The sequence below is a fragment of the Zootermopsis nevadensis genome, unplaced genomic scaffold (assembly GCF_977971745.1).
Source record: "Zootermopsis nevadensis isolate Lab colony 2312 unplaced genomic scaffold, Znev_1.0 Znev_ptg000013l, whole genome shotgun sequence".
NCBI lineage: Eukaryota > Metazoa > Arthropoda > Insecta > Blattodea > Termopsidae > Zootermopsis > Zootermopsis nevadensis.
Window position 1 is genome coordinate 10,237,279 of NW_028259145.1, and position 18,335 is coordinate 10,255,613.

Consider the following 18,335-nt stretch of genomic DNA (forward strand, 5'->3'; position numbering starts at 1 on the left):
TCTACATGCAATTATGAACAAAATATTCGTAATGCCTATAATCTAAAGGGTACTAGCCCTTTTAAAGCCTAGTGGTAACTATGACTTTCCGGTGGTCAAACCCCGGTCATCCAGTCCGTTAACAGATACTATGCTGATTGAGCTACCATGCGATAGTTCCAGTGCAAGAAATGTCTGAAATGAAATTTGAATCTTGCTTTCAGTTTTATGCAAGCTAATACAGCCAAGTGGCGTACTGATAGCCAAGGGGCAATGTTTTTTCAGGACCTCGCATCTACCAATTCTTTCAAGGCTACAGTCCCAAGCGGCAGTCGGCAAAGTAACTGCTTCAGGCTAAAAGACCAGACTTGGCTTTTTCGCCATTCTGTCCAGACCGGGTTTGGCCCCACCCAGTCACCTGTGATATGAATGAGGGAGACGCTTTGTCTACAGTTAAAATGGACGGACAGTGTTCGAACCTACCGTCAGCAAATAGCCCAAAGTTTAAGAATTAATCGGTATTTACATCTGCTCCCGTTCTTCATGGTGTTGTGTAGAGGCACTGATTAAACTTCATAGAATCATAATTTAACTTGTTTTCCATGAGTGCGATATTTTGCATTTCATCATAAGCGAAGACCATGTGAGTAGACCTAAGGTGTTTTGAGAACGGATTACTGAGAATAACTGCACCAGAGCGCCAGAGTCATACAAAAATATTATAGGGTAATGAAGGAGATCATACACTAGCGGGAGAGATGAGAAATGAGTACATAATTGTACCGGGTTGTGGTATTGTACTTGGACCTCACAACGCAATGCCGCTGGCGGCCACAGACCTTATCAGACGTAAGCTTTCTGTCTGCCGTGTTATCGGTTACTCCTCTATCAAGAATGAATGCAATCTAGTGTTCAAGATGGTACGTAAATATGCAGTCCAACATTGCATTTTCATCTACGACATTGATGTAAAAAACATATATTCATTTCGTACGTATCTTAGAGAATTTGAACAAAACCTCCTTGGTATGATGTCCATGCACGGTCTACGATACATTATTGGGCTGATAAATTCAAAACTACAGGTTTGGTCGGTTTTGAATAAAAACATAAAAACAACCAATGCATGCGAATAATTAGCCTTACTTTTTAGTGGATACAATAACGTCACAAAGAAAAGCTTATATGTTTTTGAAAAGGACTTTCCCAGAGTTAATAGACGAGCAGAGACTGCACGCCAACTTTAAACAGAACTGGGCAAAGACACACACAGCTTGAAACTCCATAGCCACATTGAGTGACGTGTTTGGTGACACTTATTACTGAAGGTTTATGGTCATCTTCTTCATCAGACCCTCACGTCTTGTGATTTTTATTTGTGGAGTAACCCAGTTTCAACGCCTCCTCTGAACCGACAAGTTTGGCTCAAAGATTATTTCGTTTTCTAGTACCGCGTTCGCAGAAAGAGTCAGTGCTGCCTGGAGGTACCCTAGGAGGTCCTAAAACAAAACGATAGTATGTTTGTGGTTTGTGGTATCTTTAACGGCGCTGTCAGCAGCTCAAGAAGAAAGCGTAGAATGATAGGATAATTAATATATAATGAAATGAAAATAATGTGTAAGGAAGCGGTCGTACTAATTTATGTTCCAGGTATATGCAAGGACAGACTGATAAAAACCGCGAGAAATTTCAGTCATGATAGCCAATCACCAGGCTGATATTAGAACCTGAGAACTTGGGAATCGGAGTAGGAGTGCTGTAAAAAGTCTTAGTTAGAAAACCCAAAGAAATAGACCGCTTGCGAGATCATGAGTGGATAATATATTATCTGGACTTTAAAGGAATGGAGTGTGAGGATGTGGATTAGATTCATCTGGCTCAGGTGAGGGAATATGGTAAACTAAACTTTTGGTTTCGTAAACAGGCGAGGAACTTCTTCACCAAATAATCAACTATTAAAATCTCATGAAAAACGTTATTGAAATAAAAAGTTTTCTGGGCGTTTTCCATCGTCTAATAAAACCATAAAATTACACGACGTTTCGGAGATTGGACTCTATCTCCGTTTTCAGGTAGACCTACTCAGTTGGGCCCAATCGATAGAGCTAATCCCTATCTCCGGATTATGTTTTTATTAGATGAAGGAAGACGCCCAGAAAACTTTTTATTTTAAAAACGCACTATCTTCACAAACTTTTAGATTTGAGCTCATGAAAAACGTCTTTATAAATGCACTAGTTAGGTTCTCAGTTATGGTGACTCAGCTTCCGCAATGTTTTTAATTCTTTATCCGGCGAGTATGGCGCAAATTTAATTCTTGCGAGGTCATTGCTATTCATTATTTTTCAGGATGACGAGACTGTACCTGTCTGACCGACCGACCGACCGACCGGCCACAACTTGCTCCTGACAGGTCCTCTGCACTGACGGATGGACAGCGCCTTGACCCCTGCAACCCGCAATACGAGTCCAGGCCCGGCCAAAACGTGATCAAGGTATCAACTATCTGCTAGTATGATGATTCTTCCACCTCCACTGGCTAAGCGACCTGACCGCCACGTCTTTTTATTACCAAGCACAACAACTTGAGAGCGGGACATTCATTAGCTCCACTAATGTAAGTTCCGAAGTGACTAATGAATACTTAAGACTGTTAAACGCGTCCGTAAGAAGTGGCGAGTGAATGTTTTATTTTATAGATGATTCGAGGCTTTCATGGAGGTTCGATGTGATTTTTTAGGTGATCACATCGTAGATGTGGGTTGTATTGCCGACGTTTCGGTGATCTTAATTTCTCCATTTTCAAGGTGAACTGACAAGAAGTGGGCAGTTACTTCGCCTTAGAAACTGAGGAAGTTAAGATTTCCTAAACATCGGCAGTACAATCTCTGTCAAAACGCTTTCACCACCAAAAAATATCATCTGTATTTCCACGTTTCATTTTGTACAACCCAATTGTATTCGATTATCCTGAGAGAGTTTCGAATTTTCTGCATCTACTGCTGGGAATTTTTAGACTTATTCCGATGTGGCATTTTTTATACTTCAAAAACCATGTCTTTGAGAAAAGCTACTTGCTAAACAACTATACAGACCTATAAATAATAACAAATAAGCTAACACATGTGACTTTTGCCTCCCCGCAGAAGTGATGTGGATATTATCTAAAGTTTTCCAGAATAAAATCAGGTGACTCACTAGTTAATTTTAAATATTAGTTAATCGTCTACATAAATGTTTTCCAAGCGGAAGGTCGTCAAGAAAGTTGTAAAGAGGCAACATAAAAACACCAGACCTGCTTGTTATAACAGAAATAATATGAAACCATCTATATACAGCTAGACATATTAACACCCACTACAACTAATTTTCGGGTATATAAGGTCATTCTATTTCTTACGAAGATAGGCCTGCTTGCTGCCTCCATCAGGTCGAGTCCCTCTGAAGACAGTCATACTTGCCGTCGTGCTATTTAATATTTAAATAAATTCAGAAGATAAGCAGTAACATAGGGATATAATTTCCTATTGGGGCAAGGGTTAAAAAGTTGAGTTAACAGATTTTATTTTATTAATAAGTCAGCCGTGGGCGGTGAAACAGATTGTTTTAATTGGCAATTTTTCTGTTTCTCTAATATTCTACGTTTGTCAGAGAAACGCTCATTTGGGAGGTCAGTTTCGGTCTGTGGTTGTAATTCGTGGTAGTAAGGACACTGAACTCCCTGTCCGAGGTGGAGGCAGGACGTGGTGATGAGATATCGATACAAGTGCGAGATGACGATATAACGGTATTCCAAGCATCCAGGCACCTACATGACTTCTGAGCTTGTGCCCGGCCGTGAGAACTGACTGTACGTGAGACAATTCCACGAGAAGGCATGCCAGCACCACGGCGGAATTGAATTACATGACATTTCAGGCTTAAAACACCTTGCATGTTCGTGTCAAACAAATCAAATAAAAAGTCGCCATTATGATGATAATAATATATACTTTATCTAGTTACTCTTAAAATGCATCCAATTTTCTGCCTAATTAACGAAAAATGTGTTAACGGCAATGGATGAATGGGTAAGGAATAACGTTAAGACCGGAATGGATCCAAAGCTATCACGCACATACAGTACTAATCTAAGATAACAAATGTATTTTATACTCAGTGTCATAAATTGTTCGTCTTCTATTTACTTTACGATACCAGTGAAGAAAGTAAATCAGAAGACATGCGGATCAGTGGAAAGTCGTCCTAAGAAAGAAAGTCTTAATCTTAAACAGAGTCAAACTTGTGTGTGCGTGTGACATGAATAAATTATATTTTCAGTCAACACACCATTTTAACTGATTTTCTGATATGCGAACATAATCTCACTTGGGTACGTGTTTCAAAGCAATGCATCATTTTCTGGCCATCAGGATCTTTGGAAACAAGTTATTCAAAATGTAGAACATATAAAACGTTTAAATTGAAATACGTGATTCAAAACGTTTGAGTACCTGAGGATAATGGCTTGGCGTTAAATCATATAGCCAAGTGACGTATTCCCAGACGAAAAAATTAATAAAATTGTTGTATTGACTGAAAATCTTATTTCGTACTTATTACCTGCTTCGATTTACTTTTTTTTCGATAAAACGTTCCCGTGAAATCTGTATCCAGAGTCGGTTACAGGCTATGAATAGAAGTGAACTGCACGTTAGCGGAAGACATAAACACCGACTGATCTACACGTCAGGTACAAATGGACCCCACTTTATTACCATCAGTAAAAGCGATGCAGAGTCAGTGTAATGCGTGGTACGTGTCCGGGCGAATGGTCACTTTTTATAAGCTTTCATACCGAAACGAAAACCTATGTTACATGTTGATTGATGGTTCATATGTTGCTGAGTGACGCTGTCATAACTACAGAATTTTAAAACATGGAATGATGCGAAAAAATGACCAAAAAGAGTAACTATTTTTAAGGAAGAGGCTGTGATCTATTTTAAGATTCAATTCCTGGAAATCGCCTGCAGAAAATTAGTAAAATTACGAGAGAAAAAACATCAGTCAAGTTATTCTGTAATTCAGGTGAGATTAGAATTGTCTACTATGCCTGAAGCTGGTACATGTCTGTTCGTATCTGTTTATCATAATGTTTCTGTATCAATGTTATCACCTGATCTGACAAGTATTTCAGTATTTAGGTCTTGATTATAATTTTCATTCGCATATTTGAATCAGTTTTGACATATTGGAAAATAATTTTATTTGAAAATATCTTTCCCCTGAACCTAGCTGTTAAAACAAAATTACCTGGATTTTACAGAAATGACTAAGTGAAGATGTATTATTTTGTAGGATGAACCATATTTTTACCATTAGCTTGCATTGCCGATTTTCTAAGTCCCTCTGACGGTTACAATAGGAACTGCAGAAATCAGGGCCGTTAAACTTAAAAATCTCGGGCATCAGTCTCAACTTTATAAGGACTTGGTTTTAAAAGGGATGAAATTTTTGAAGACCGAATAGACAAACTATAGAGATAAAGAATAATAATGTTAGCTGTTGGGTTACATAAGTCAAGTTAGTGGATTACTGATTGAGAATAATATGTTTGCTGAAGGCGATTTATTCAGCAATGGCGCAGAATAAGTATAAAGCATCTAATGGCTAATAGCACTACTACGCGCTGTCTACCGTCATTACACACTTAATTTTAATGCCATCATTTGGGAAACATCCCTCCTCAGTGCCTCAAGAAGAATGATTTATATTCATTCCACAAATCAGACTGTCCCTACCTGATGGTCTCTGATGGTTATCAAATGCGACTCAAGAATCGTCTTCACTTTATCATAATGTGGGCATGCCACTGTTATGTACCGTAAATACACTGTCACTGACAAGATTCTGTTGCTGTGTAAAATGATTAATTGACTTTCAATGAAATATGTGGGTTCACTTGTGGGAACCGTTAGCGCTGTATGAGCACAGGTGCTGAAACTGTTTGTATTGGTTTAAGTTTTCTCATGCGACTTAGGCCTCTCTCTCTCTCTCTCTCTCTCTCTCTCTCTCTATATATATATATATATATATATATATATAATTTCTTTCTCTTCATTATCATTATATCAATAGTTATATTTATCATTATAATTAACTTTATCAGAAAATTATTATTGGCCGTTTCGGCTGTTGTCAAGCACTTTAATAAATGAATTAAATTGAATTTAGTGCTTGGCTGTTATTGGCCTCTTTTGGATGTTGCCAAGCACTCTAATAAATTAATTGAATTTAACTTTATCATTGTCTCAGTAGGAATTGGAATAATTACGTTTCACTAATGAATTCAATATCATTGTCTTTGACTTCATCATTATCTCTGCGAATTTATCATTATCTATATAATATTATCAACATATGTGTAATTATTTTCGCCCTTGGTGTCGTTAATTTATTTTTTAATTATTTTAAAGTCATATGTTAAGTTAGAATAATTAATTCTTCTCGGGCTACCAGCCATGTCAGGTGGTTTAATGGAGAAAATACCAGCGTTTCGAGAACCATCTTCTTCCTTGTCCTCAGGATACTTCAGATGGTTCTCGAAACATTGCTGTTTTCTGCATTAAACCACCTGACATGGCTGGTGGCCCGAGCGTTCATTATTCTTAGTCGCCGTTAAATCTTTAAGATCATATAGATAGTCAGGTTTATATAGGTTGAGTTGGGTTAGGTTAAACTATGATAGGTTAGGTTTGGTGACGTTAGGTTAGTTCATAGATAAGACTGGGTTGGCTCCCTTAGGTTAGGTGTTTTTGTTTCTTTGTTTTAGTTAGTGTGGTCAGGTTAGGGAAGGTTAGGTTATTAACGTACCTTTCTCCTTACCTTTATCCTTATTGTTATCTTTAACATAATCTCTAACTCTTCTCTTGATATCGTAATCATCGTGTCATTATCACTATCTTTGCCATATTCTTTGTAAAAAAATTAGTCATTTTTATATCATCTTTGTCATAAATTTTCTTGACATTTATATTTGTTATTGTGATTTATTGCCAGCCTCCTTTTCATTATTTTCATTCTTATCATGCTTATAATAATAATAATGTACTGTGCTCTAGCTGATTTTAATAACAGTAACAATCAGATTTAGAATAAAAGTTATTTCTGCATTACTTAGGCATGTGACATCGAAGTGCCAACTACTGAAATTACTCGGAACCAACATTGTTACCCGCGAATGAGCGATGAAACATTGATGGGAATGTGAGGATCCCTTTAGGCACTAGTTCGTCTCGTGGAGAAGAAAAAATTAGAACTATTAGATTATACATTACAATCATGTTTTACTTTTTGTGCTGAACTTCCACACTATCTGTAATGTGTTCTAGTCACAACACCACTTCTACACTTTCATTTATAGCTAAGGGCATAAAGGTGTAACTAAAAATTAAACAAGTCAGTTGTACCAAGTTTGGGAATTAATATCCTTCTGTCTTGCCATGAGGAATGATAGCATAGCGTGATGATGAATTGCATCTCTCTTTTGTTACGAAATTTTAGCGGTGGTCATGGTATACTTAATTGTTATAAAACCGTGTTACTCAGTAAATATAAATTATTAATGATGTGAAACAAAAAACTGAAATGCTGTCTACCAACAAATCTTAAACTGAGTATATGTACTGGGGGTCTATACTAAAATCAATTTTTTCCCTAGTTACTCAATATAAATCCTACTTTAGATACATGAAACTCAAGCTGAACACTGTCTAAACGATAAGTCATACCAAAAGTTGATCTCAAATGGTGACATCTTGAAGATATATATTTATATTAAGTGTTTTCGATGTTTCGAATATTTGACAAAATATAATGAAAACTATTACTTTTATGTCCCAGTTATGATTAATTTTGAAACAACCAATGAACGTTAAGACCACTGAGTTACATAAAATCGTATTAAACACGACTGGGAGTACATCTGCCCATTGTTTCAGAATGAAACCATTTACATTGACAAACGACAAACCTTCATCAAAAGACTAATTACATGCTGATGTCATCTTTGGTTCATACACAATAAAAGCTACACCACACAACGAATTTAATGTACCTTGCTATACTGCTTATTTTTATTTACGCAGCTAACTATTTCTTTAGCAAAATTCTTCCATTAAACCCAGTTCTGTATCATTACTCATTAATTCAAACACTTTAACTTGTAAATCCTGTAGTTGTTATCTACAATTTTTTGTGCTCAGATTTAATCAGTTCTGACAAAATTAAAAGCTGCTAGTGGTACCGTTCCCTCGTTTTGATCTTTTCCCCATCAGCGCTGCTGGTATGGTCGAGCCAATTAGGAACGTATTCTTCACATTCTTGTACCTGTCGCCACATCTGCTACCCGCATCCCAACACATCGGTTCACATGTCATTCACCTTTTCCTTCAGCCAGAACTATCAGAAGTGCCGGGACAATCTCAAGAAGCTTCTAGGGTGCTTATAGTCGTTTACTGATGTTGGTCTTCGGCAATCGACGTCTTAGCCGCTGTGAGAACTTCATAACTTTAATAACCGTCCATGTAGTGAAGATATTTCCCCGCATTTTATAGAATCTAAAGATAAATTATTATATCCACAGAAATCAGTCACTGATTCTTACCCTGAGTCAGCCTCACATTCTACTTCGCTAGGAACTATTTAATATTATCCTCGAGGAAAAGGAATGTGGAAGACATATTGAATACAGATTCACCTATGAGATTTTGATGAGGGTGAAACAGCCCACTGAGCCTAACTCTTGAAGTTGGTGCTGAAATGTCTAAGGGTTGAAGTTATTTCTCACAACAATACACGACTACTCATTGCGTTCTTCAAATGTGTCTCTATGCGTACAATTTTCACACAAAAACTGTTATTATACACCTGAGCTGTCTCTTGTATTATTATCGTATGAAATTATATAACAGAGATACACAAACTTAACGATCTCTGTTTTCATCACCAGAAAAAAGCGTCTTATTAAAATATTTACAAAAAATCATATCGGTTAGAATAATTATTTCGATTTGTGGACTGGTAAGGACTTAATGGGATTTGATATTGGCATGTTTTAATGTTACTGCCTAAAAATTATGTCTGAAAAAGTTGAACATACAGAATGTGGCTAGTGATTTTTAGAGAAAATCTTAAAATGTTAGATCTGATTTAAAAGTTCTATCCTGTCAACGAATTTTAAATTGCATACTTTTCATTCTTTCCACGAAGTCTGCATTTTACGTAATGTTATTAAAATAATGTTTTCCGAGAAACAGAGAACACAAACTGGATTCAGCGCGTTCATCAATAGAAATGGGATGAAGAAGAACTTGCGTAAAAAAGGCTCTGTTTTGCCGAGGACAAATGAACAAGAATAAATTACCTGATGCCGCCTACCTTCCTTAGTTAAAAGTAAGCACAATATTACAGAAAAACTGTGGGTTGTATTTAATGACTTGTAACTAACAAGTGTCTACTTGTTTTTATAGCAAAAGCTTTTTCTCACGAAAAGAAAGTAGGTATTTTACTAACATATATGTCTTCTGTTTTTCATGCGAGCCAAAGATATATGAATCAAAGAAGTAAATACAAATGCTAACACAAATTAACCTCGTGACATCTGTTCTGCGCTCTCCATCTTATAACTACGCTCCAGTATGAAGTCACCGATTAATTTGAAAGTAACGGGTGTACAAAACGTCTTCTACCTATTATCTGCGAGCACGTATATTGGGAATAAACTTGACAAGGAGAGGCTATAGTTTTCAAGTCACTGAACAGAATAATTGCTGACACGTGTCTGTTTCTTTAATCTGTAACTGTTACGTAAAATTGAAGCCCCTGTACAATAAATTATATGTAAACATATGTGTATTTTTTTTTCAGGGACCATAAAATTATCAGTAAGGTTCCTATCCTTCTGGTATTTTAACCACAGTCTCCAAAATTATGAGAGGTAATGGCACAAACATACATATTTTAACTTAATTAGTTTCAGATAACATTTTTATACTAATTTCAGGCAGTAAAATATTTTTAAACTGTGTACATGTGTGTCTATAAGTTTCACAGAACATACTCTATTTAAGATTTCTGTCTTCTGGGTTGTTGCGCTGTGTCGTCTGGTCGACGTTAACCAACGTTTCAGAGGTCATGCTACCTCCGTCATCAGGGTCACCGCTGTGGGGGGGGGGGGGGGGGGGGGGGGGGCTCAAATCCTACAGACTCTTTTTAAACTTGGGTACACAGATGTCATTGTATGTCTCCCGGGCCATATATAAGAGTGTGCTCACGGACCATTGTGAGAAGACATGAGGTGATTTTATGGTCGAATAATGTAAACACTTTTCTAAGTTTGGTGGAAACTGAATTTGTCACATTCCACAATACACAGCTGAACTTTCTCGATTTTTTCATAATTTGAATTTGGTCAAAACCATTAATTAATATATACTTATAAAATACCACATTTGTTGAAGCGTAATAAAAGTCATTTTTATTACAGTATGTTATCGACTGATTCTTACGTTATTTAATAACTCTGTTTAAAATATAGTAATAATATAGTGGGGAATGAGGTGGTTAATTAATCAGAAATATTGAGTAGATAATGATTTAGAAGGAAGCGACTCACTTGAAGATTTTGTGCCATATTGTTATTTTGGTTTTGGCCTGGGGAGTATTAAAACTATATTATGCGTAGTGTACCTACAACTGTAGGGCTTCATACCAAGCACTAAACCGCCAAACCAATTTGTAGTGAATTTTATGCCCTAGTTTACACCTAGAGTTGCTCTGTTGGGCACTCGAACAAGTAGGCCTATATGAATAGATCAACGGGGTACAGGGATAACCACATATGGGGTACCAGTTGTTGATCAAGATCCTATTGTAAATTAATGTATTCTTATTTAGTCATCCCTCTTATATATACACTGCCCAATGGGAAATATAATATACAGAAAAATATTTAATGTAGGCTATTGAACTGAGCTTTTTATTGAAGACCTGTGCATGAAATTGTTAGTGGGGTGATAGTAATGCCAACCCTCCGGCCTGTCTTTGTGAATGGTTACAGTTGAAATTATGTCTGCCTTGTGAAGGAGATTTCCACAGGGAACAAGCCAACTGTTTCGGGATTCATTCGCATCTGGCTGCCGTTCTGTTCATACAAAATCTCTCGCGCTAGTTTATTCGCTTACCATTCGCTTCTGAAATTTGGTCTCACACAATGAGCGATGTTTGAGAACAGAGTCCTGTGGATAATGTTCGTGCCTAGGAAGTAGATTCACCAGCGGCTGGAGAAAGTTTAAAAATAAACAGCTTCATAACCGGAACTCTTCAACTTATCATTAGTATCACTAAATAAATAAGGATGATAAAGACGGGGCACGTAGTAAGTATGGGAGACGTAATAAATACATTCAACATTTTTGTTGGAAAATTAAATCAAGATGGATCTGAAAGAAATAAAGTAGGCCTAGAGTGGATTTATATGGCTCAGGACAGGGACTAGCGTAAATTAATGAACCTACGGATTCTTTGAATTGTGGAGAATTTCTAGATTGCATGAGAGACTGCTACGTTCTGAAGGACTCTGCCCCATGGGGTTAGCGTACTGTTATAAAAAAAGAGCATAGTTTTTAGGATCCGCGCCTTTTCTGCCGTGCACGTGGAGTAAGTACCAGATTTAAGAACTGCGTCCGGTCGTGAACTGTTTAAACGTATTACCCCTGCTTCAAAAGAGAAGTCGGTGAAAATATTCATCACAACTTTGTCATAGTAACCACATATAATCAACTTATTTAACCCTTTAAATCAAAGTGCTACCAGTATCACTTAATTTTACCCGCAGAGTGTATTTCTGTTTTGTAAGATTCTCGGAACAAACAACGATTACATCTGTAAATAGAATTAATCAACTGACCTTTGTAATGGAGAAGTGTTGTGTTTTCTTTGAGGTAAGAACTAAATTCTTAAATATTATATAAAAGATTGATAGCAAACCTATTGGCTTTTCTGCTAGTATTATGAATCGAACGATAAGGAAACATTAACACAGCTAGTGCAGAAATCACGCGAGTTTCGTCAGTCTTTTTTTTGCGATTTTAAGTTCAGGAATTCCCTGCTGAGATACAGAAACGACATACGACATTAATTCGTGGTGTCTATGCCGATTGACTGGCATTCTTGCCTTCTTTCTTAAAAGTTTCTGGTTTCCAGCTTGCTGATTGGTTTTCGTGGTTTTTCCTAGGCACACATATTCCAGTTGCTGAACTCGGCACTAAACATCGCAGCCGAATGGTTAGTACTCCTGTTCCTATTAATGCGGGTTAAAATCTCGAATCGTAGACCGTCAATCCTGACTGAAGTTTTTCATGATTTTCTTCGGTCCCTCTAGATAAATACCGGGTAGTACCTAAAATTAAGCCAAGATCACTTCCTTTTATATACTGTCTAGTTCATTATTCATTATCCATCCTATAAATCGACGATGTATAATCTGAGGTGTAGAAATCGTGATTAAATGAACTACAAAGACATTAAATATCATCAGTTTATAATGCCTTTATCATTCAAATCTACTTAAACTGATCAAATAATAAAGCGTCGTTGAATAAACCACGATAGAAATACTACGATATAAACAAACACCCAATTAAGCTATAGCAGAAGCTTCATAACTCCAATTTAAATTAATTTCTGTGCAAATTCATCGAGCCATTGGCTTGATTCTTGTCATTTCGCTGAGGCTGGGTGTGAAAACCGATAATGTTGTTAGGAGGGAGTTCAAACACAAACCTGCTAATAGTTTGACAGTTGTGTCACGATATTCAGCCCCCTAGTCACTCTTTATCTGACAACACTCCCTATTCACAGTAATCTACAGACCATGTCGGTCCAGCCCTCCCTTCTCTCACTCCTCAATTGGACATCGAAACCTCAACACCCCCCCCCCCCCCCCGTCACTTCATAACACAAACCACAATAAGACCGATGGGGTAGGGTCAACACCTCGGGGGAACGCAGACACTTGCTGCTACGGTATGGGCCGTCCTCTCCCTCGTCTGATTTTGAAATCAGATCCCATTGTTGCCATCCTCCGAGTTGAAAGTGATAGCGTATTTTGTTTTCCTCTCCTGCACCTGTGTGGTTGTGATGCCAGGACTATGTGGCCAGCGGATGTTTCTTCGGCGGAAATCCTCTGTTTCGTGCAGGTTTCTGACTATCGTCAAATATACAAGTTCGAACACCTGACCAGGGTCCTTAAACAGCTGATAGTCTATCGGCGGAGTCTGCCATTATATCCTGTCGTGAGCCGGTTCAGTACAGTCCACACCAACACAAAATGTTCCTTCAAAATTCATTTTAACGTTGTATTCCATCTACAATGAATTCTGTCAATGGATCGCTTCCCTTCATATTTTATGACTAAAATTATGTATTCCTTTAACATGGGCTGTTGCGTCGTGTAGCAGATGTTTATGGACGTTTCAGAGGTGTCTGCTGCCTCCATCGTGAGTTCAGCGTCCTGACGATGGAGGCAGTAAGCACCTCTCAAACGTCGGCAAACAACCAGACTAAACGGCTCAACAGCCTAGGCAACAGCCATCTTCATATTTGCCACCATAGGGCAATAGTGAACACTAGAACCTGAAATCTCACAATATAGTTATAATTTTCATATTCGTTCTACATGTCCCACCCATCTTGTCTTCCTTGATTTAATTACCTTAGTATGGCCTCTGAAACGTTGGTGGAAAACTACAAGACTACACGGCGCAAAAAACCAGAGGACAGAAATCTTCAAAGATAAAGCTATCCGTGTGTTTAAGATGTACTTCATTTTGATGTATGTAAAAGTGGAGGTATAGCTCCACAAATTCTTGATCTGAGCGCTACATGGCGGTAAGAAGTTTCACACCTAGGAAGGAACCACCAAACCAGGAGACTGGCTGGAGGAGGTGCGAAATGACTACTACATTTCAGTCGGAAAACTCAAAGAAAAGAACATTTGATAAATCTAGCTGTAGACAGGGCTGGATTTGACTGGCTCAGGATTGCATCCCAGTCGTAGGCTCTTATGAACACGTTAATGGACCTTTGAGTTCAATAAAAATTGGGTATTTTCTTTACCAGATGAGCGACTGTTAAGGTCACGAATTAACTATCTGAAGTCCAAGTTCATCTGTTTCGAATAAGTCCCTACCACAAAAGATCAGTTAGCTAATGATGTTCAAGGAAATATTAGCTGTTTACACGGAGAATCATACGAATCCCATAAAAAAACAAATTGTACGAGTTAAGTCGTAGTTATGGAGATTGTTCATGCAGGTGGTACAATTAGTTACAAAGGGTTAAGTAAGTAGTCCGTTAATTGGTTACTAAGAGTTAAAGAGATGAGGCTGACATGATATATAAGGCTGTGGGTGTGAGAACGCCATTAAAATGAAACAAGGTCAGTGGCGGATTATGTGGGCGTGCGACAAGCGAGTCCAGTCTATTACATCTTGACTTTTCTTGTTCCCTGGTATTTTGCTTTCCTTCGTTACTTCAGTGCATCCGGCTCTTAAGCTGCATCGACTTCTAATCGTCGCTAATGTTCCTGTAAGGTCATGAGAGATACGAGCAAGTGTAGTGGAAACATGAACTTGAATTGTTCCATTGGTGGTCTCATGCAAGGGCAACTGGTTCCTTACTCCGTCTACTCCAGTAGCGTCTTCTTCTGTTGACTGCAGATAGGAGAAGAGCTCGGTCTACAAGATTCATCAGAAAAGTTGTCTCCCACCAATTTACCAGAAGACTAAGGAAAATCCATCCTAGGAAACCTACCTATTTTTTCAGGCAGTAATAATTTTAAAGACTTAAAAAAACACGATGAACAAAATCTAAAACAAAGAACGTAGCTAACACCATCGTCAAAGACGCTCAGAGAAGAACCATTTAGTATTTATTTCCAATATTTGATCACGTAAAATTTTTCTTTGTATGTTGGTCATATAGAGTTCTTATGCTATTAAATATACTTTTGGCTTTTTGGAAGCTTTGTAGACAATTATTAGAATAATACTACTTACTTCACTTTTTCACTTAGGTCTAACTTAGCACCGCGGCCAGGTCGTGACGCTGACCACTCACCCCTATCTAGTGCCGAGGTTAGGAATGAGTAGAAGCTATACATCCCCTCCCCCGAGCGCCTACATAGAGTACAGTGGACAAGATTACTTTTCTTTACTTCTTTTTAAACAAACTTTGCACGAAAATATATAAAACAGAAACCTAAATGGAAAGGTGATATTCATTACTGACCAAAGATTATCTACTGGTGGGATCTGTTATTAATGATATCAAACATTCGAATTCTATCAAAGCAGTGTTGCTTACAAAAAATAAGAATTAACAACTGAACACCAATGAATAAAACGTTCTGTACGATTTTTACTTTATTAAAGAGACATTAAAATATACACATTTTAATTCAACGTAACAGACGTTACATTTCCAGTTCTCTTTCTGGAATTTGTGGAAACCGCAGGGTATAGTAGGACAGACGGCGTAGGCGGCATCTTGAGGATTATGTTACCAGAGACGAGTTTACTGTATTGACGTCAATCTAAATTAGAACCCACTCAGTTTTGCCATAAACACGTGCAAGATATTCAGCACGAAGATATCATTTACGTAACATGCTTCATTCTAGGCCTTGAACTGTAGGCCTGCCTCAGTAAATTTTGGTAGAAGAAAATCATACATCGAACATAAAACGTTTTGCTAAGAATACGTTTTACATCATTTGAATAAATTAACGTACTAATTATCTTAAACAGAGTACTAAAATTTCAAAGTTCAGAATTATAAAAAAAATCCATCTAAAGACGAATGTAATTTAAAATTTCCACAAATTTTTCACCAAGAAAACGGTGATAATTTCTATTTCATTTTCTGTTAACGACATTTGCCTAATCACTTACACAGGAATATTCAGAGAGCAGGTCTTTTTCAAAGTTGCCACATCTCAACAAGCGAGATAAAAATCCTGTTGATACGTCTTCTTGAACAGTGCAGTATTTTATAACCTTGCTGATGAAAGAAAATCATCAGTTGTTTATGGCCTATATTTCAAAAGGAACTATATTAGTTGCCAGACGTCTTGCGAGCTGGCTTCCTATTTCCCTGGCCACACTGAATTCCGCGGGCAGCACCCTCAGTTCGTCGGCGCTAGCCCCGCTCCGGCCGGCAGCTCGCATGACGTCTGGCGACTACCACGCAACTAGATTAATGTTATTATTTCTGGTTTATTTAAACGACGCTGCCAAAAGCTCAGAATATATAAATAACGTCGCGTAATATGTTAATGAATAATGAATTTAAAAATAAGTAGAAGGAAGTTGTCGTACTCAAATTCAAGGTAATCAAAGTATTTGCCTAGAGGAACTGGTAAAATCTAGAAAGAGCCTCAGTCAGAATTGCCGTTCTGTTGAGCGATATGTGACGGAGACCTCCCGAATAAGAAACAGGAATGCTAACCACATGACCGCGGCTTTGAATTGTTTTTTGTTATTGTTCCGATGTCGGGAGGCAATGTTTCTGAAGAACTGGGCTTCCTACGGCACTTTGTCCATCCCCGGTGTAACACGTGAGCGAACATGGAGCAACGGTGGAATGATACCAACATCGGAAAATCGAGGGGCGAATTTCTGTAGCAAACGATTTTGATGCTAAGTAATGTTCGAGAATGAACTTTGCGCCTACATAGATTTCGCTCAACTGGCGTCGGCGGCAGCCTACCAACTAGGGTGACCTTGACTCCAACGTCATGGTGGGTTGTTGAGGGAGAGTACATTACACGGGGGTAGGTCTGCTTCTGATATCATTTTTGTATCGTAATATGCGATTGTGTCAGAGTTTCGTTTTAAATGGTACACTCTGTATTTCGTACGGAGATGGTCTTGTTACCACGAACAGTGGATTCGAAAAGTAGAACTGAAATGCAGAATTTAGAAGAAATAAGTAACATGTGTTTTTTATATGTAAGTAGCTCCTTACATGGCATAACGTGCGTTTGATACTAAAGAGAAACATGGTGAAGTATTTTAACAAAGCTGAAATACAAAATTATTTTATGATGAACGAGGGTTTTATCTCGAGAGAGAATATTTTTATGGTTCTTACTACCATACACCTGTGTTATATTATGAATGTGGGTGGAACTTATTCAACTTACTTGTACCGGCAGTGACCCAAATGGCTCGTAAATAACAGAAGCTATTCGGTGGCAGAAGCAAAGGCTGTAAACTTACCTGAAACACAATAAGAAACGCATAAATTAGTACTGTAATTAGTTTTAATGGTGAACGTTAGTTCTGCAATACAAATTAAATGTAAAATATAAGGCATATAAATAGGAGTACAGCGTTAGGATGCTGATTGGTATAATCTGGCTTGGGTTGAGGTATAGTGGCGGGCTTTGGTGAACACGGTAATTAGCCTTCGGGTTACATTGAAGGTAGAAAATATATTATCTAATTGAGCTACTATTAGCGTCTCAAGAAGGACTGTGATTCGTGGAAGTAGTGTATAGGCGTTCCAACTGATACAATATAAACTCCTTCGTTATATCAGAAACATAGCTACACGCGTGTCTGTCACCGCAACGTAATCTCTCGATAACTAACCACAGTAGGCTACATGTCAGATCTGAGATTTTCGCAGAGATGAGGATGTTGGTATTCTGTGCTGTAACGCCACATAAACTTCAGGTCTGAAGATGGTGGTAACAGATTTCCCCGAAAATTTGGTGTATACATGAAAGTCCACATGGTGTTGCAATCCGGAACACTTACATCGATAATAAAGTTAAAAAATTGGGCGTGCTCTTGTGAACATGGCAAAGAACCTTTGGATTTCATACAAGACGGAGAATTTCTTGATTTCCTTCTCAAAAGAATAATTTTTCGTGAAATTAGATTATATTTTATGTAATGTATTATTCTAATAAATTTATGGTACCCGATTCAAATGCATATGTTCACTAAAAAACGGCAATCACGGATCTTTGTATATTCAATGCTCACACAGAACATAACAAAAACAAGATCAGTTAATTAATAATCATTTAAGCCCCATCAACATCTTGTTTTTGTGCATTAAAATGAACTCTCTCATATAATATCTGAAGCTGAAAACGCATTCATTTCCCACAGTGCAACGTAATTCAACAATTACGTGACGATTAAAGATCCCCGGTGGCAGAGCAGCTGGGTAGCGGGACAGGTGGTACTCCTTGCAGGAGTGACGATGCAGCGTGAACGTTTTATTTTAAATGCAAACGC

At 37.7% G+C, this 18,335-nt stretch overlaps 1 protein-coding gene and 1 long non-coding RNA gene across 5 annotated transcripts in view; one reads left to right on the top strand and one right to left on the bottom strand.

Annotated features, from left to right (window-relative positions):
- The window catches only part of Ser (protein serrate), a 248,246-nt gene that overhangs the window by 149,147 nt on the left and 80,764 nt on the right, over positions 1-18,335 (bottom strand). The window lies entirely within an intron of this gene.
- Positions 1-18,335, top strand: part of LOC147873892 (uncharacterized) — a 191,397-nt gene that overhangs the window by 123,050 nt on the left and 50,012 nt on the right. For 2 of the 4 annotated variants that reach the window (XR_015535110.1, XR_015535111.1), the window contains one exon: positions 2,329-2,671. This is a non-coding gene — a long non-coding RNA (uncharacterized LOC147873892). Of the gene's footprint in view, positions 1-2,328; positions 2,672-18,335 lie in introns of those variants that run through there. The other 2 variants (XR_015535112.1, XR_015535113.1) reach the window with 2 other exon arrangements.